Consider the following 21,567-nt stretch of genomic DNA (forward strand, 5'->3'; position numbering starts at 1 on the left):
CCATTGAAAATCGCATTTTTTTTCTGTAAAAACATGGAAGTTGACAACAGTTTAGTATTTTGTAGTAACAGACCCGCTGCGCTGTGCTGCGTTTCTCGTCCTCGTTGCATTGCCAGATTTTCTTTTTGCAAAGGAAAAAAAAATAATAATATAACTATACTGTATTTATTAGTTAGTACTAAAATCATAGTAAAGACGGCAAAATTAAAGTGATAGATTTATTCAAACTTTCAACGTTTTAATTATTAAATTGGTAATTAAATTGATTGAATACATGGAATGATTTATATTTTTGGAATTTATATCTGGTATTCCTACAGTTCATGGCACGGGGTTTTGTTTTTCCTTCAAAGTCAGTCAGTTCTTGGTAGTGGGAATCGCGAAGTGATTATTAGGCTTGTTTTAGACGGAAGCATTTATCGTAGCATTTCTTGTAACAAAAATCGTATCATCGATATCCTACCGTGTAAAGTAGCAAATGCTATAGCATTTCCCATGCCATGGCATATCCTATGGCATTTCTTGTCGATAGAACCTGCTCTATTTCGTAGCATTTTTCCCAGCATTTCTGCTCCGATTGCAGCGCCGTGGTGTGTTAAAATTAAGCGAAAGATTTTATGTCAAATATTCATGCTCTTTGTTTTGTAGTCGAACTCTTTAGTATGACAGTAATCACGCGTCAAAACGACTCTGCATAAGGCCCACTATTATTATGTTGGTTAAAAAAAATGTGAGGAACATCATTGTTTGTACAAAGTTAAAAGCGTGCAGTTTCACTATACGGATTCACAAAGAAATTCATTTTTAAAAAATACTTTCTCGTTTCATTTATTGTACCTTCAGCAATCATTTTTGAGGTGTGCTCTTACGTTCTCCGGTGCAGGTTCACTTTAACAGGTCTTCTTCAAGACAGCTGGCAACGTGTAGTTTTACTATACGGATTCATAGTATAAGTAGTAGTAGTAGTAGTAGTAGTAAGTAGTAGTAGTAGTAGTAGGAGGAGGAGGAGGAGGAGGAGTAACAGGAGTAAGTAGTAGTAAGAGTAGAAGTAGGAGTACTTAGTAATAGTAACAGTAGGAGTAGGTATACTAATAGTAAGAGTAGTAGCAGTAGTAGGAGTAGGAGTAGGAACGGGCTGTAGTAGTACTTGGAATAGGAGTTGTTGTAGTAGTAATAGTAGTAGCAGTTGTGGGAACAAGTAAGCTCCGAAGAGGTTGATTGGGTTCTGTTCTCGATACAAAATGGGGAAATTACAGACTTTCCAAAATTTTATGGCAGCTTATTGAAGATTACGTGCATTTCAGGTTAGACTTTAATTTCCATATTTCCACATAACGCATCTCAGATGTAAGTGCACACCATATTTCCATTACTTATACACTACTCTATTAAAATATTAGAAATTTCCAGGGGCGTCATTTAGGTAGGGGGGCATGACTGCACCGTTAAAAGTCCTTTGTATTATAATAAGCATATACGAAAAAGGGCTTTAGAAGAAATAGTGACTGAAATATCTGTTTTTAGTTTTGGAGCCATAATAGCGCTCTTCTGCAGTGATTTGTTTGATATGTCACGACAAAATGCTTATCAAAATGCCATCGTGTAAAAGCACAATATACTTTTGATGCTATAGAATATTATACGAGATATTTGGCAGCACATCTGCTACGAGAAATGCTACGATAAATGCTTTCGTCTAAAACTAGCCTTATTCTAATCAACGTGCGTACGTACACTCAATCAATTATATTATTCGAGGATTGGAAGGATTTATTTTATTAACAATGTCGCGAGGAAAATGTCAGTATAATCAAGCGTTTGAAATGAGCTATCCTTGCATTAAAAGGGCCCGCAGTAACGATGTTTACAAAGCATGGTGCACGGTATATAAGGAGGAGTTCTCTATAAAAAAATAAAGGGAAATTTGATACAGAACAACATATAAAATCTAAGTCGCACACTGAATGCTAATCAATTTCCGAAGCAAGTAAGTTGGATATTTTTCCCCACCATAGAATCTTCAGAAGAGCTAGATTTAATTCGACTAGAACTTGTGTGGTCATACCATAATGTTAAACATAACCACTCTTTTAGAAGCATGGACTGCACTAGCAAACTTTTGAAATCAACAGTGAATAAAAAAATTTGCATGTGCGAGAACGAAAACGGAGGCTTTGTTAACAAATGTGGTGGGAGTGTGGTCAGAAAATATTTTAAGTAATAGTGTTCAAAAGGCTCCTTTCGTTGTTGCTGCTTGTGATGCTTCCAATCCCAAAGCAACCAAACTCATGCCTGTTTTAGTGCGGTACTGTGAAGTAGATACTAATATTAATGTAAAAACATGTCTTCTAAAAATTCATAGCATATCAAATGAAACCTCGGAAACTGTGTCGAACGTATTAATGAGTACATTACGTCAGTTTTGTTTGAAAAATAAGGTCATCGGTTTTGTAGCTGATAATGCACCAGTACACTTTGGAAGCATAAAAAATAAAACAACAGGAAACGTGCATAGCGAGCTAGAGTGCAGGTTGAAGAAAAATGTTTAGCCTATCGGGTGTGGGGCTCATATCCTTCAAAATGGAATTTCTGTAGCGTGTTCGAGAGTAATACCAATCGATGTTGAGAATTTAGTTTTTAAAATATACAACCATTTCAGTATTTTTACTGTAAGGACAGAAAATTTGAAAAACTTTTGTGAGTTCATTGGCTGTCATTATCATGGTCTTTTGTATCACTCAAAGACGAGATTCTTGTCTCTGCTTCCGTGTGTGGAAAAAATTATACGTCAGTATGGACCACTTAAGGGGTACTTTTTGAGTGCTGAAAATGCTCGAATAGCTATAGTCAATTTCTTTCGAGACGAAATAAGTGAGTTGTGGCTGTATTTCCTGCATGCTCATCTAATCTTGTTCACTGAAACAATTTCAAAAATTGAGAGGGAGGATATAACAGCGACTGAAGTTTCTGTTGAATATTTTGAAGTTCTGAGGAAATACAAAGATAGAATTGAACAGAACATTTTTCCATTTTCTGCTAGAAATTTACTTACGAAACTTGTTCAAAAAAAAAAAAAAAAAAAAAAAGGAATATAAAAGAGGAATATACCTACTCAGTGTCAAGAAGGTTTTACTTTGAAGTGATAACATAGTTAGAGATGTGATCACAACGTTTTTTCGGAGAAGTAAACAAGATGAAACATTTACTACTTGACACATCAGTTACCTATGAAGAATTTCAGGAGTCATTTGCATATTTCTATGAGCAGGTAAAACATGTAGACAGTTCGTTGGAATTCAGTGATAATGATATTTTTGACACTTACTGTGCAATATCCAGATGTGTTAAAGAACAAGTTAAACAATGGGGAGAGAAAAGAGAGACAATGATGGGCAAATGGAAAATAGTGTACAAAGATTTAGTGCGGGCTGGGTCAAATTTAAAAGTGATTGTGCCACTCGTGCAATTCTTGTTTACTTTACCGGGCACTAATGTTGATTTTGAAAGGCTCTTCAGTGCTATTAACACTTACTGGAGCGAGGAAAAAAGTCAACTCACAGTGTCGATACTGGAACAAGTGATGAAAGTGAAGTTCAATGTAAGCATGATCTGTGAAGAGTTCAGACTGCAATAAAGGATGACATAAACTTACTCAAGAAAGCAAGATCGTCGCAGAAGTATGAATGACGGTGAGTAAGACCGTTTTAAGTATTTAACTCATTTGCATGTTAATTGGATGGAATATTGTAATTCGTCTTGTCTTCATACTTACTGTCATTTTTTTATATACTCTTTTGGATTTAAAAAAATCTGGTCACCCTAGTTACATACGAAGAAGAGTAGCTATATATTTAAGTACCAAGATCAGAAGAAATTGTATTTCGTTAAATCTTGAGCACCTTTGTGATGAACTTAACTTTGAATTTTCAGGAATCGTCATTGGTGATATAAAACTAATTATAGTATCTTTGTATAGATCCCCTAATGGAGACCCCTTTATATTCTTAGACAAACTTGAAAATTTATTGAATTATCTTTGCAAGTCTAATTTTAATAACTATAAGATTATTATTGGGGGAGACCTTAATGCAGAGTTTGATGTAACAACTAATAGACAGTTACTGAATTCAAAACTCTTTTAAGACAATTTAACTTTTACTACGTAAATAGTAAGCCCACGAGGGGTACTGCTTGCTTAGATAACATAATAACAAATATTAATAGAGCTTATGCTACTAATACAGTTATAGAGTTTGCCTTTTCCGATCATAATTTGGTTTTACTTATGATAGATAAGAAGAATTTTGAAACTCTCAATATTACGGATGTAAGATATGTTACCACTAGGCCATTAACTGAAGATAAACTGTTAAATTTTAAAACTGCGTTATTTTATGTAAATTGGGTCGATTACCTGGGCGGCTCCAGCAATGTTTATGGAAACACACTATCAGCCAATGAGGTATTCAAACGTTTTCTTGATGTGTTTCTTCATATTTTCAACTCTCAAATTCCAAAAAGGAAATGTAAAGTTATTACTAAAAACAATAGAAAGGGAAACAGAAACAACAAAATGGAATGGTATACTCCAAAATTGGCTAATATGAAATGTAAACTAATGACTTGTATAATCGATATAATGATGTAAAGTCTAAAACAAAAAAAGATGCATATATAAGTGCTAAGAAGGAATACAAACTTGCTATAATTACAGCTAAGAAAACACACATCATGAACAACATTGAAGCATCAAGTAATAAATGTAAAGCCTCATGGAAGGTAACAAATTCTGTTGCAAAGGAGAATAAGAAAGAAACAATTCCTATAACATCCAATCAATTAAATATTTTTTTATTAAATCTGTTGACAGAACACGTAGCAATGTACAGAGGTGCCCATCAACCCCCAAAGATGATGGCGCACTCCCCCCAAAACTAATAATCTCTTCCCTCCTCAAAACTCAAGTCCTCTAAAAACAATTGCCCAGTGTAGCAGTAGTTTTTATAGTACTATTAATTGTTATTTTTGTTCTTGTTTTTATTTCCTGTAGTAGTATTATAGAATGCTTGTAGTAGTAGTAGGGGCAGTAGTAATTATAAAAATGGCATTACTTTTATTAGTAGTCTTGGTAGTGTACAATACTAAATATGTTCTATAAGGATATTGAAGGGTATAAAAACTTCTACCCAATGTGTATGGCACAGGTATTCTTTTTTTACAATTATTATTATTATTTTTTCTTTACAAAATATTAATATAATTACCTTGTATGATACATGAAAAGTAAGACGCAAGTTACAAGTTATTGAGTTTGATACCAAAAGATAATGTTATCCTCGAATTTAGCCTACAAAAAGAAGTGATATCCAACAAAAAACATTCCTGTAAAAGAGCCAAGTACGAGTGGCCTTAAAAAGAATTGAAATCACAAAAATAGGCGCCAAGTTCTGGTGGACAACAGTTACGAACACCCACTGGCTCACTTCAAATTTAGATTTGAAACTTGGCTGTTGTCTGTATGGTTACCACTAGCTCACAATTATGTCAAACTACTTTATAATTTTCAACAGAGAACATAGGCAAGTTTCAAATCTAAATTTGAAAGTGATTCCTTGAGTGTTTGTAACTGTTGTTCACCAGAACTTGGCGCTCATTTTTGTGATTTCACTTCTTTTTAACGCGCTCATACTTTTTTTTTTTTTTTTTTTTACAGGAATGATTTTGTTGGATTAAATTATTACCGGTCGTGGTGGTGACATTAACCTACCCTTGATGTCCTTTATAGTGTAATATTTTTTTTTCTTTGCTCACTCGACAAAGCAAATTTGTCTATAATATCGCTGTTGGGAATGCATTCTAAAATGTCTTTTTCGAAAGAAAGGACAAGCATGTCGGAGAGCCATACATCTCCCATGCTGCTTCTTAGTCTATTTTTTACAATCTTTACTTTACTCATAATCCTCTCTGCTGAGCAACTCGTTGCTGGTAATGACAGAAGTATCTGGTATAATATTGTTAGGTATGGAAAACCAGACATATTCAACAAACACCTGTAAGGCCTAATGAATCTTTTCTTCACCCACTGATCCAGACTGATCCAGATATATCCACAAAGCGATAAACCGACCAGCCCATCCCTTCATATAGCAACTTGCACGGTACTTCATTCCTAGAGTTTCTAAGCAGGGGGTAGGGGGATTCATTCTCGAGATTAAAAAAAAATCGCATCGTGTTCCAATGTTGTTCTGACGACAGCAAAATTACTTATTCGACATTAGAGTAAAATTCTTTCCCAATTTTTTTATTCCCCCCAATTTTTTCTCGATGGAACAACTTGCGCCATTCATCCCTCCTGTGGGCGGCCCTTTTCTCTTAAAACGAACCAACCTTTCCTTTCATACGGCTACTTGCGCGGTACTTCATTCATCGAGTATCGAAGCAGGGGGTACGGGGGTTCACCCCGGAAAATTTTTGAAAATTAACTTCTCAAAATCATGTTTTAATGCTATTCCGACAGTAAAATTGCTAGTTCGAAAGTAGAGTAAAATCCCCCCCCAAATTTTTCTCAATGGCGCAGCTTGCGCCATACATTCCCCCTATGGGCGGCCCTGGCAATGTAGCATGCTCAACTACACCAGGGTCAAACACCACTATACCAAACCGTATACAGCATACCAACTATATATTTAATTCAGTGATGTGCCGTAAACTATAATTTTACGTCTACGCGATTGTCTACTGTAATCTATACGTAATCTACATTACACCTTTTCCCGTGTAGACTATGTAGACAACCACTATCAAATGTAAGGAAGAATTTCGTTGCTCGTTTGTTCATATTTCCTCATTCAGTTGTTTTGCTTCGGTGCAGCGAAAGATTAGGGAAACGACTAACATATAAAAAGTAGAGGGAATTATCTAATCTGTATGTTTACTCTGCTCTCCCCATACCACTTCCTTAGATTTTCCACTTCGAGCACTGCTTTTATAACTAATTCTCACTTGTGGGCTTTTAGTCTTGAAGCTGCTGTATTTGCCAATTTTTTCTTGCATATTTTACAAAATGCATAATATTTTTCATTTTCCTTCATCAAGACGAAACTAAGTATTCGAAAGTTACTATTCGCTGGTCTAGGCATTTTATTTTGTACGGAACTTCGCAAGATGACGACAAAAGAAAGCTCCTTTATTGTCCACGGCACCATATTAAATTACGTTTTGTTGACATATTATACATAGTCTACGTTGTTTAGATTGTCTACGCATAGTTGACGCGTAAACGTAAACTATCGTTTTTTACGAGTAGACGCACATCTCTGATTTAATTTTGTAAGTGTTACTCCTAATGAAATATACGACATAATCAACAAAATGAAGTATTCTGAAAGTACTGACACATATGATTTATCAAGTAATATATATAAAAAAAGTAATATATCATATATTATTTCCACTTACTTTTAGTATCAATAAATGCTTAATTGAGGGATATTTCCAAGTGTGCTCAAAGTAAGTAAAGTAGTTCCAATCTATAAGAAAGGTGATAAGAGTGATCCAAGTAGTTTGTGACCAATTTCTGTAGTCCCTATTTTCTTAAAAATAATAGAGGCAGCTATGTATTCTCAGCTAAGTAATTTTTTTAATCAGTATAACTTAAAAAGTAAATCTCAATTTGGTTTTAGGGCAGGCCTATCAACAGTTAACGCCCTTGACGTGTTGGTGAGAGATGTTACACAAGCTTTTGAAAATAGGTTCTTTGCTCATGCTACATTTTGTGATCTGAGCAAATCTTTTGACCGCGTAGACCACAATCTACTGTTGAATAAATTAACTAGTTGCGGCATAAATGACACTGGACTAACCTTAATTAAAACATATTTCGAAGACCGAAAGCAAGTTGTCTTTACAAACGGTATACAATCTCAAATGAAAAGTCTAAAGTGTGGCGTTCCTCAAGGGTCGGTGCTTGGTCCACTGTTATTTACCATAATGATCGATGATCTACCAAGTTGTGTACAAACTCAATCAATATTGAATGCTGATGACTCCACTCCACTTCTGCGTTTTAACTAAAGCAAGTAAGTGGTTTGAAGCTAATTGTTTTCATCTCAATAGAAGTAAAACACAACACATGTTATTCGGCTTGAGAGAAGTTCCAAACATTAACGTCACAAATAGTGTAAAATTTCTGCGTATTTATGTTGATAGTAGGTTACCATGGGAACCACATATTCAGTATATGGCTAGTAAATTATCTAGAGTTGTCTACCTTCTGAAAAGACTGAAACATTATGTATCGGATGGTTACGTAAGAACTGCATATTTTGCATTCTTTCAAAGTATTCTCTCATACGGTATTCTCTTTTGGAGAAATGCTTCACGTATCAATGATATCCTACTAATAAAGAAAAAAGTAATTAGAATTATGACAAATTCACATCAAACAATGCATTGTGAACCTTTATTTAGAAATTTGAGCATATTAACTGTGATAAAATTATATATATATATATATATATATATATATATATATATATACAGCTATTTTGTTTGTGAAAAACAAACTACCTGATTACAGTACAGACACAACTTGCATTCGTACAATACAAGGTACAATAAACTCATAGATGTACCATATAGGAGACTCAATAAGTCGAAGAATAACTATTATGTACTAGGCATAAAATTGTATAATGGGTTACGAAGTGAATCATCTTCAAGTCCCATGAATGTGTTCAAACATATAATTATACAATTGGCTATTAGAAAGGCCGTTTTACTCATTAGATGAATACTTTAAGCAAATTAAATGTGAAAGTTAACATATTGTAATTTTGATGTATATTTTGATGTTGTCTATTTCCATAATTGGTTCAAGGACAATAAAATTATTATCTGTTAATTACATTAGTCTCGTAACAGTAGCATCTCTACTTGCTAACAAAAGCCATCTCGTTCTTTTTCGTTTGTTACAATATAACTTCGATTGATTAAGGTGTAATGCCTTTTTTATTCGCAGAAGCGTGTGGCGTATAGTATCTCTGTCATAGTTTCAGTTTAATGTGACTGGATTATTGTGCATTGTTACTTTATTCACGGCCCCATCTTGAATATTAAATGAATAGTTCCCATTTTCTGTTTGGGTTGCTCATCCGATCTACCTGGAGAATCAAAACAGAGAGAGAGAGAGAGAGATTGGGAGTTCGGCAGGCATATTTGCGGATCCCAAACGTTTCAGCATATCCTCTGATCTGATTGGTCGATACAGATGCGATATCACAAGACATGATCTACATATAGCACAAAATAAACAAATATTGTTGTCGGCTCTGATAGGCGAGTGGTCTAGCGTAACATGGTAGTAACAAAAGTGTTTTTGGCGAGGGTTCGAATCCTGCCTACGGACAGTTTTTTTACTACTTTTAAAAATGTTTATAACACTTCTTTCGTTAAAATAAGATTAAAAATAATATTCAAAAAGTGATTTAACGATCATTGTTTTAAAATTTTCATTAAACTTCTTTCATTAAAATAAGTTTGAGCTTGTACTATATAGATCCACAGCAAATGTAGTAGTAGTAGTAGTACGTTTGCCCTTGTACTATATAGATCCACAGCTAATGTAGTAGTAGTTGTAGTAGTAGGAACGGGTTAGAAGCCCCGCAGGGGTTGTTTGGATTATGTTCTGGACATCAAATTGGCAAGAATGCTGAAACGTTTGGGATCGGCAAAAATGCGTTCGGCAGTGGCTTTGATAGTGGGTGCCTCGTATCTGGTAGTGCTCCGTGAGGAAGAAGATTAAGTGGGCCTTGCTATATACCTACCCTACACTTACACTTTCTGTTACATTTACACATACATACATTCCCTTCTTTTTTATAAGCTTTCTTTTTCATTTTATGCTTCCCACTTACCCTTAATTTTTTCCCTGTTCATCTTGGCGTTTCGCCCTCTTTCCCTGTCTGAACTTCTTTCCCGATTTTGACCTTTCCCTGACTTTGACTATTTTTCTGACTTGTGTCACTTCTTCCCGATTGTGTCCTGTATTTTATTTTATTTTGCTTTTGAATCCTAAATCATCTTTTTGAGGTATACATTTGACCATTTAGTAGTTGTAGCACATATGACTAGTGAGCTGTTGCAACTACCTATTTGACTGATAATAGACATAAGACAAGACAAGACAAGAGTGATAGCGAAATGAGGAGGAAGAAGAGAGTTTAAAAGACGTTGAGTTTGTGGAAGTTCGCTGTTTCTAAAATCCTTACAAGAAAAGTGATATTAAATATCAATATAACTGATGTGAAACGATGAGAGTAAGGCAGTAAAGGTGGCATTATGTAATGCTGCAGCATGTAGTAGAATATATCTTGTAGGGCACGGTAAGTTAACGTATCGCGTAGTTTGGTACAGATATATTTTAGAAACTTAAGTAATTCTTTCATAGATAAAAAGAGTGAATGTCCCTAATCTTTAGCACGTATTGTTAATCGATTGAAGAATTATTGAACCAAATGACTAGTCGATATATGGTTCTGGTCAAGTTTAGGTACACCACAAATTTTAAAATTGACATATCTGCATTGGAAGACATAAGGAACAAACCTCTGTGGGCAGCAGAAATAAATAGCGTTGTAAAACTATTTTAGGTTTAAGGTTATAGGGTTAGTATGTAAAATCATTACAAGTGTCATACAACGGTTGAAATGACAATGCAGGTTTCTTTTCGGCACACCACTAGAATGAATTGTTGAAAAATTATAAATTTTTCACTGATTTTCTTATTGTCTCCTAAATGATTTGCGCTAAGCGAAATCAAAATATCTCACTTGACATAGATAAAATTCAAGGAGCCAATGAGGAGTAATTGTCGAAAATTTAAAATTCTATAATAATTTGCGTATATAGCCTATACTGAGTCCGAATGTATGACAAAAATTACAGTGGAAAAACAAACCGGATTGAGTATAGCCCGCTCCTCTGTGATTTTCAACTAATCATGGTGATTCTAACGATTTATATTGATAATAAATCGGAATCGCATGTTATTTAAGATGTAGATCTTGTGATAAGGAAGCTTTAGTGTAAGTAGTAGTAGTAGTAGCGGTAGTAGCAATAGTAGGGCAAGGGGCATTACTCGAGCGGACGGCTCTACCAAATTGTCACACATCTATTGCATTTTCCGGTTTCTTCTTGCACTGCACATACTAAATGAGGAGCTAATGTATAAACCGCAATAATATTACGCTCTTTATCGCACAGTTCTTTGTAATAGAATCGTATATTGCATTACATGCATCCCAAATGTCCATTGCTAACACAAACAGAACATTTCCGCCGTTTGTTTCTACTTTTTTTGCGCCCTTGTACTCTTCCGCTTCAGTAAATAGTTACACTTAGAAAACGTTCATTATGATTCAACGTATATTTCAAAATGATATCCACTGACTGAAATTGCTTATATTCACACTCCTCTTTTACTAAAAGTGTTTGACATCGTATTTTACCTATAAATTTTGTTTTTGGTAGAGCCGCCTGCTCGAGTGAAACCCGCCTTCACTTGCTCACGCTCGCTCGGCAATACCAGTTGAATTAAATATTAAACTGGTACAGAAAGGAACCATCCTAGATACTAAACAATATGGGAGGGACATGTGTTCTAGAACCTTCCCCAGTATTAGTAGTAGTAGTAGTTAGATCGGGTTAGAAGCCCCGCAGGGCTTGGTTGGGTTCTGTTCTCAATATAAGTAGTAGTAGTGACTCAGTTCCGGTGACAAAGAACTAGGGGGAGCGGGTATACACAAGTCAACAAACCAACTTGTGCTATATGACCACTAAATGCACGTATGCTAAGTAACAGTCAGAGCAGCGAACCTGCGGATGAATGGGGCAGGCACGTCGGCGACGGTGGGTAAACGCGTAAGGAAATGATATGAAATGCTATAGCGCTTATTATGGTTTCGAAGTAGAAGCACTCGACTGTAAATATAAAATACAGCTTCTGTACACTGTGCAGAAATACTCCAACGGTGAAAAATAGGACATTGATGCTGAATCGCCGAACCAATTTGAAAATCGAAAAAGCTATAAAAATGGTGTTCACTTGAGCAGAAGGTCCTACCATATAGAAAAAAGTGAAATTAAATCTTTAAGTTTTACGTCCCACGTTATGGCGGTTAGGCTAAAGGAGACGGTGGTGATAAGAGAGATGAGTGAAATGGAATAAAGAAAGTGGGAGGAAACGGGAAAACCCACGAGCACGGTGTTTGTCCACCACACGGCGCGAGCTGAGATCGAACCAGGTACCCCAAGCACCGGAGGTGAACGTTCTACCAGTAAGCCATCGCACCGCTGTAGGTAAAATACCATGTCAAACATTTTCGTGAAGAAATGAATATGTGGATATAAGTAATCGCTGTCAGTGCACAGCACATTGAAATTAATTTTGAGTGATAGTGAAAGTATTATATATGTAAGTGTACTGTTCCACTATCGTCGTTTATACTTTTACCCTCTGTTGCTGAAGCGCCTGCTCCCTACGGACGCACCCCCTCACTACCGGTCGTGTCTCCTGCTGCGCTCGTGCCCAGACTTGGTTGGCATTAATGCCTTATAGTGGCCACCTAGTTAATGCCGTGTTTTATGCCATACGATCACGCTATTTCTAGAGCCCTCCTGAATTCAATCTGCAAGTAGTAATAGGGCTCCTTATTTAGTGTATGCACAGCGAAAGGAAATACGAAGCTGTAACTTAATCTGAAAATGTAAGAAATGGGTCAGAATTAGTTAGAACCGTCTGCTCAAGTAAGGCCCCAACATGTACTGAATTCTGTTATATTTGGTTGGATTAGACTAAGTTACGTTACATTATGTTAGGGACTGCAGTGCAAAACAAACGAACCTGTGCTAGTTGGCCACTAGAAAACACGAATGTTCTCCGTCAGTGCAGGGCGAAGCTGGTAGGCCCGCGTGGGGTGCATCCAAATGGAGCAGACGTGTCAGCGACGGTACGTATACGCGTAAGCGAGGGTGTGTGGGTTTTGGGAATAATGCAAATTTTAATAGCACTTGCCATGTATTAGTTGCACTTCACTTGTAAATATAAAATACAGCTTCTGTACGCTGTGCAGAAATACATTACCGTTAAGCTAGAAGTTGCTTACCTTCGAAACTGAGGCTTGTCAACTTTTGCAATTTCAAGAAGAAATTCGTATACGACAGTTTCTTAACTATCGCTCGTTATTTTTTAATAGTTCTATATAACTCACACATGATACGTCATGCTCTTGACATACACGCGTCATTTCCACGCTGCCTTTTGCGCCACTATATCATAACAAGTGTATCTCTCAGCGAAATAATCCATGTGCCGCTTACAACATCAAAAACAACCACTTCCCTAACTTTTACTATTCTCCTTACCTGGCTTTCACTCATTCTTCCTCACAAACTTAAGTTCTCTAGTTGACCCGGTAAATTTCATAAAATTGGTCTGGCGATAGAGCAGTTAACCCGAAACTAGAATCGAATACGATTGTTTTTCATATACACTAACTTATTTTGTCCATCGTATAGCACTTGTAATGCTTTTACACTTGTACACCTAAAATATAAGTGTATTACAGAAATCTTATTGTCTACAGAAATGTGTTCTTTATAAATATGTTTTTTCATGCAAAGTATTGCATTTTACCTGTAAATCTTCCAAAATGTGGTGCGCCGAAAGTAAACCAGCACCGAAATAACAGCGTATATGGAAGACTACTTTATTAAATACCATTTTCTGTCTGCGGTGTGATTCTGCATGTGTATAAAAGCTGTACTTCATGTTTACAAGTATGGCGTTACTGGTGTAAAACAATTTTACAGGTGCTATAGGAACTCGTATCACTGCTAAAACCCGCGTGCTTTAACTACCCTCGCTTACGCGTATACTCACCGGTGATGATGCGTCTTCTTCCTACGGCGCCATCCACATAGGCACTTCTGCTTCGTCCTCCCTGACTCGGTTGAACAGATAGAATTCGTTCTGTTTAGTGGCTGGGGTGGGGGAGAGCAATAAGAACTATGAAGATAAATGCAACGTAATGTGACCTAGCTAAAATCAGGTTATAGTTATTTAAAAAAATGCTATGAAGTCTTAGGAAAAAATTCTGCTGCCCCGTAATTACAATTTGTCCTAGTGGGCTCCTAGCACAGGTTGGTTTGTGTTTTTTGCAATGTAGTTTTTATAGTACATGTCTGTACGCTGTATTTATACGCAAATACTCAAAGAATTGTAATTTTTCAGCAGGGTCATTCCATACGAATTCACCAGATGCATGTTGCTTCATAGTCACAGATTTGGCTTTTTTTTTTTTTTTTTTTTGTACTGAAAGGTAGTGTGGTCTAAGTAACAGAAATGCAATATGAGAACTTTTTAATAGATACTGCGGAAAATACAGGGTGTTTAAAAAGTGACGAATTTCTCCAAATTGGCCGTTTCTGAAAAACACCCTAAGACAGAAAAAGAGCCATATCTCAACAACTATTTGACCAATTGTAATGATTTTGGTCTTGTTTGAAAATGGAAGGTCTGTACAAACCGAAGATGTCATTTTTGCATGCGTAACTCCAAAAATCTCAGAAAAATCTTGTGAACTAGACAAAAAATGCTAACCAAAATAACACCCGAAATGACAATTTTTTAAATGGTGAATCCCAGGTGATAAAACAAAATAATTTGGTACATCACATTACCAATACATAAATAAAAATTAAAAAGGTATTATTTCTGACAATGAAATTATCACAATTTCATTGTACCCTTACCTGGTTGCTGTCTGACGCTTTAGAAGAGTCCATATTTCTGCAAACACAACACATATGGCACAAATTGAACAGTTCTAGCACACTAGAAGATATGTGGAAGTACGTCACTACTGTGTAAGAATTAACACGCACATAATGGAAGGCAAAATGCTCCAATTATACATCGCTATGAACAAGGATATAACATAATAATCACAGTATGTCCAAAAAAGACAATGGTATGAAGGTACAGCATGTAGAAGCTCCCACCGAGAAATACTTACAAATATTGCTTCTGGAAGAGGGAAACGATATTGGCAGTATCTTCTGCACTGATGTAATATGTTCGTCCTGTTGATGTGATGGGAACATTGATGATCTTCAAGACATGGCCTGTGAGGATCCAGCATGTGTCAGGAGTTGAGGGCCAGGTGTAAGACATAGATGGACCATTAGGATGCATGAACTGTACTTTTACATCACCATTTTCTTGTGAAACATCAATGATCTTTCCCAACCACCATTTTCCACAATAAACACAAGCTACGTACTGCTCTACTTGTAACTCAGTAACTTGTGATTGTACATGCTCCCTTTTACCCAAGTGTACATTGTGTGAATGAAGAGAACGAGAAACTCTGTGCACTTGAATTGTTAGTGAATTCGGTATGAGGATGAAACTATGATAGTGCCTGATACCACGAATTGGCTGTGTATTAGTGTACCTTTTCTCCAGAGCAATGGAAGAAGCAGATATTTCTGATGATAAAACATACAATATTTTGATGCCAGTGTCTGCATAATTGAAGAGATCTTCAGGAGTTAATATCATATTATCTCTTGGGTGTTTAAGACTGTTGTGAGTAGCCATTCGTTTCACAGTGGCACCGATACCATCACATGCCGTTTTTCCATGGCTTGTGCCAAACAAATGCCATTGTGCCATGATCTTCCAGATGGTAGCACAAATTTGTGAGGTTTTTGTAATTTTTATACTGTGCTGCTGAGCCGTCACTGAAATACAAAATATGGGCCACTTCCGGAACAACTTTTCTAATATGAGCAACAATGTGTTTCTGAAATGACCAAAATGTATTTGTATCATGCTGCAAGCAGTCACTTATTACGCGCATACAGAGGTGACAGACAGACCCAGAAGCATCTCTGTAATAGACCAGAAACGGATGAACCGTAGCTTGACAAGTACTCCAATGAAAACTCTGAATGGAATCCTGAGTTACAACGGAATAATTTTCAGAGAAATCAGCAATAATGATAACTGTTTCTTGTGTTATGTTTTCCCTTGATATTTGCAAAAAAGTGCTCTGACATTTAGAAATGAAGTGATGAGCTGTAAGTTTTGAAAGATTGGTAACCAGTTTGTCAATAAAGTCATCCCATGGCTGTTCTATGCATGCAATAGTTGATCTGTCCGTTTCTTCCCACTGGTAGTACTTTATAGTATCTACAAGGTTAAACATTTCGGATTGCAGCAGTTCCGACTTGACAAACTCTTCTGATGGACAGTTTTTGCAGCGATGAATCATGCATTCTTCATTCTCTAATGTACAAACCAATTTTTGGAGCATACCTGTGTATGCGCATCTTGTATGTGTATGGCTTGTAGCATCAGCTTGACATTTTGATGATATTTACATACACAAACAGAATGTATTCCACGGCTTACAGTGGTCACACACTCCTTGGGACGTAACTGGCAAAATTTAGAAAATCCAGTTTTTTCTGTTGGATGCTTTTCCTTAAAATATGTAAAGATTTCCTTCAAGTTGAACAGTAACAGCCTCTTCTATTTCAATTCCCTCCCATTCTCAGTCGGCACAGACACACAATCCTTTTTACCAGCACAAACTCGACTTATATCATCATGTAGATAAAATTCTTGAACACATTTTATAGTATCATTGCTTACACTTGCACCTTTTCTTTTGCCAGGTTTGGATAGAATACCTTCTGTGTTTCTGATCGTACGTGCTTGTCTAACCATGTATTCAGTTGTTTCAAAATATTCCATAGTCTGTGGTATAGTCCATGAGTTAGGAACTAGAGTCAGTATTTGCACCTTATCCGGGATGGTAGATACAGCAAATTTTGTCCTGAGCCCCTCCATTAATGTGTCACAGTCTGAACATGTGGTAGTGCACGGCGTTGGAACACTGTGTAACTCATGAGGAGGAACATGTAATAGATCTGCTGATGTTTGAACACATTTTGCACTTAAATCTAACAGTTTCTTTTTCATGTATGGTGTACGCCTTTTTCTGGATAGTTTCTTAAGTTTGAGAGGTGAACACCCAACAGCAGTGAGGGAGGTGTTCAGTCCCTCCAAAGACGTACTTGGTTCAGAAAACTATATCTTCAGACTGTGAAGCACATGTATCTTGTTGCTCCGTTTTACCTGCAGTAAAAATATTTTGGTAGCATGTAATGCACACTTTCTGTCCTGGTGCAATGTTCAGATTTGTAAGATTGACTTTACACAACATTTTCAGTGTTATAGTTTTAAGAGATTTCTTTCGTGGTTTATGAGATTGCAAATTCAGAGGGTCACAGCATCTTCTTTGGTTATGTTCATATCTTGTGAGATATTCTATCTTGTGACTCTCACAAATATGTAGTGAAGCAAAGTCACCTGTTTCATTCTGGACAAGTCTTGCTCTTAATTTAAGAAGTTCTTGGTTTTCTGCACTTAAACTAGACACAGAGTACAATGGCTGTATCTCCACATGCTCACCACTACAAAGGAAAAAAGTCTCCATTTTTACCCACTCAGACAATGTCAACACTCACTGTACTGTACAAGTTTGGAGTTGTTTCTCATGTAGCTAAGTAGTTTTGTTACTTACCCACAGATGGCAGAATTGAACAATGTACATTCTTCACATATTCAGTAGATGGCTCTGATTCATCCAAACCTGGGAAAAGAAAAGAAGCAAGTGTACGCCAAGATACTATAAGATGAGTTCAAGAATTTTACCTACCGATATAAGTCGAGTGTGCTGGTAAAAAGGATTGTATATCTGTGCCAGTTGGGAATGGAAAAATCTTGAAGCAGAAGAGGCTATTATTCTTCAACTTAAAGAAAATCTTTATATATTTTAAGGAGAAGCATTCACTAGAACATTATTGGATTTTCTAACTTTTGCCAGTTACGTTTCAAAGATTGTGTGGCCCTACATATAATCACAATGTCACGTTGATGCTGCAAACAATTCACATAAAGATTATAAGGATATGCTCCAAAAATTAATTAAAGGGAAACGAAAGAGTACATGTCTTTGCGAAAATACAGACTCTTCTAAAGCGTCAGACAGCAACCAGGAAAGGGTACAATAAAATTGTGATAATTTCATTGTCAGAAATAATACCTTTTTAATTTTTATTTATGTTATTGTGTATGTGTTGATAAGGTGATGTACCAAATTATTTTGTTTTATCTCCTGGGATTCACCGTTTAAAAAATTGTCATTTCGGGTGTTATTTTCGATAGTGTTTTTTTTGTATATTTCGCAAGATTTTTCTGAGATTTTTGGAGTTACGCATGTAAAAATGACATTTGCGGTTTGTACAGACTTTCCACTTTCAAACAAGACCAAAATCATTACAATTGGTCAAATAATTTTTGAGATATGGCTCTTTTTCTGTCTTAGGGTGTTTTTCAGAAACGGCCAATTTGGAGAAATTCGTCACTTTTTGAACACCCTGTATTTTCCGCAGTATCTATTAAAAAGTTCTCATATTGCATTTCTGTTACTTAGACCACACTACCTTTCAGTACAAAAAAATCAGCCAAATCTGTGACTATGAAGCAATCTGGTGAATTCATATTGAATAACCCAGCAGTTACTTCCAGGGACATCATGATCTTCACCGATGCTGAGTCAAGTATTATAATGTCGTTGAGTGCAAATCTCTTGGAAGACAATTATTTATTTATTTATTAACAGAACAGGCACTACTGCCCAACTGCAGTGTCTACATATAAACTTGAATACATAATGTTAGAGTATAACGTAAAACTTGAGTACAAAATTAAACTATAATGAACTAGTTACATGAATATAGAACTAATATTAAAATTATACACATTACTTTTTTTTTTTCTAGAGCACTCAATCTTACTTTTTTGAATGACTTTTCAGAACAATGAAATATATCTACATCTTCATAACTCTTAAGGATTTTAGTGTGTAGCACAAATTCTCCATATATCTGACATATGCATTGCCTTCCTGCAGAAGAATAGGCCACTATTTCCCTTGCGTGTGTAGAGGGTTACAACCTAGATCATTACTTTTCCAATTATGTCTATACAGTCTATTTTGTTGTGCAAAAGTCTGTTTAAGAAAAGGAGGTCGTTCAACTTCCGTCTTTGTTTAAATGTCTGAAGTGTAAAGCGTAAATTATCATACGGTTCGTATTTTGGGTAAAGTCCTCTCCTCTTGTATGTGAGGAAGCGAATGAATTTATTTTGTATCTGCTCTAATTTTTTACTGCGTGTTTTCACGGAAGTGTTCCAAATAAGGGAGGCATATTCAAGTTTGGATTTTACGTAAGAAAATTAAAGATGCCTTCCATTTCAACTCAGGCAAAAAAAAAAAAAAAAAAAAAAAAAAAAAAAAAAAAAAAAAAAAAAAAAGTACCATCACCACCTCAGATATTGTTGAAACTTTTTTTTATAGCGACTAGACATGTTTGTAAGAGAGCTATATTTTTTTGTTTTGTCGAAAAAGATTTTCCCGCCAAGTAATGGGCCATCAAAGACGGGTAGTACAATTTATGAATTGTAGAAGACATGGAAAATGGTCAACTTCGAAATTTTTTCGAGCACTTCCGGTTCGAATTTTAAAATTCTGTTTTCACGGTTGGTAAGACCTAGTTACCCGCTTTCCGAAAAAAAAATTTGTATCGCTTCTGTGTGCAACCGTTTTGTCGCAAAAAATACTGGAAATTGTAAAATTTTCAAAAATCGCCATTTTTTCGAAAACACCATCTTTTAAAATTCTGAACTTTTGTCAGATGGTTCAACTTTACATGAATAATAAACACACCAAATACCATTCTCGACCAATGCTTCATGAATTAACTGCACCCTTTAGAAGTTAGCGAAGTTTCGTTAACTTTGATGCCACAGTTAGCAACACTGGTAACAATAACAGTGCAATAATTTTTTGGTGTTTGTGTTCCCATTCATTAAATGAAGAATAAAAGTTTTTCTTGACTGTTTTTTTATTATTGTCATCAAAAAGGCTCTCTGAAATAGTAAAATGAGCCCCTCTCCTCCTCCGTTTTTTTTTTTTTTTTTTAACCGAAGTAACGATTACGAAACACACAAATTTCAAGTTCACTTACTCAAAATGGTCTTCGGAAACAAAAATTTCAGTGTTTTTTCATTCATTTCATGGACCAGTCATTTGCCTGGTTGGCGTTTTCTTCGCTAATAGCATGTAACCATGCAGATTCTCCAAAAGGTGTTGGTTCACTCACAACTCGTCCAGGGGGACAACCCCCCCCCCCCAAAAGAAGAAACTTTCTTATTTTATATATAAATAAAACCCATTCCAGAATTTGGAGCTCTTAAAAATAGCTCTATGTAGCAGTATTACATCCCCACCCCACGCCCCCGAGATCCGCCCGTGCATAGCACATTATCGATGCTCACAAAACACTTATTTTCACTTCTTCTATGCTCTTCTGGAAACCTGTACCCTGCTGAAGGTCCATGTGGAAACATAAACAGCACTTCAACTTCACGTAATTCATGATTTATTCATAATATTTCTGCTACGCACCACTGGTTATCATACATATGTGTATGTAACAAAAGTTCCTTTTTGCAGACTTCTTAAATCTGCACTTTGAATTGCCGAAGCTAGATTTTGGGGGAAGCATGAAGTTAGTTCATGGTGACCTGTTACAGCTACAAAAACTTCGCCATTTTCCGAAAGCCAAAGATAACTTCGTTGAATACCAGTTACCTGTCTCATACTTTCCCTTTTTTCTTCCGGAAGTCGTCGAATTCAGTTCCAGGCAACAAAACGAGAGTATTACCCGGAGTTTGTACTTGCACTATACTCACGAATTCTGCGGTTTTAATACTGTGTATCTGTTTTTGCCTAAGGTTATGCCGCGTTGCCACATTCTTTACACTGCCCCCCCCCCCCCCCCCCCAAATACCGTCGCAGAGACCCTTGCATGGCCGGTTTCACTGCAAAACCACTGCTTTATTGGACCTGTCTGCATCTCGAACATCTGAAAGCGATTTTTAAAGTAGGATGCAGCACCATCAGAAATCACTGACACGGTTTGGGAAATTGTATTCACTTATTTTCACATATTCAAACCTTTTTCTATAAAATATATTTCAGTGAATATTCCTCTGTGCGTCTTTTAGTAGTAACACATGCAAATTTTAACAGCGATAGAAAAAAAGCAAAACAGCAAAGAATAAGGAACCAGACATGAACAATTTTACACACAGAACCCACTTTGCATTAAGTCCGCTGGCAAAAGTACAAAAGATTACATTCCTTGAACAGTGCACAATTTACATTTTACAGAATATCAAAATATAATTATCCACTAATACACGTTATTGTGATAAGCCTCGCAACAGCATCCTCAAACCTTCGCCGAGATTACAGACAAAAGATCTCCTCCAGTTCCTTACCAGAGGGTAGCGTTCCCAAAACTGATGCAACGTTCCCTCTTTGTACTGCCATACTGATGCGTTGCAGTAGAAAAGAGGTTGCTCTAGCG

The 21,567-nt window shown here is 36.2% G+C and overlaps 1 protein-coding gene across 4 annotated transcripts in view; it reads left to right on the plus strand.

The window, feature by feature from the left end:
• Positions 1 to 10,164: 10,164 nt before the first annotated feature.
• The window catches only part of GAPcenA (GTPase activating protein and centrosome-associated), a 772,500-nt gene continuing 761,097 nt past the window's right edge, over positions 10,165 to 21,567 (plus strand). For 3 of the 4 annotated variants that reach the window (XM_081765580.1, XM_081765582.1, XM_081765581.1), the window contains exon 1: positions 10,166 to 10,382. The gene's annotated coding sequence lies outside the window, so the exon portion shown is untranslated. Of the gene's footprint in view, positions 10,383 to 21,567 lie in introns of all 4 variants that reach the window. The other variant, XM_081765583.1, reaches the window with a different exon arrangement.

Source organism: Thermobia domestica, chromosome 7 (genome assembly GCF_964235325.1).
Source record: "Thermobia domestica chromosome 7, izTheDome1.hap1.1, whole genome shotgun sequence".
Taxonomy (NCBI): Eukaryota; Metazoa; Arthropoda; class Insecta; order Zygentoma; family Lepismatidae; genus Thermobia; species Thermobia domestica.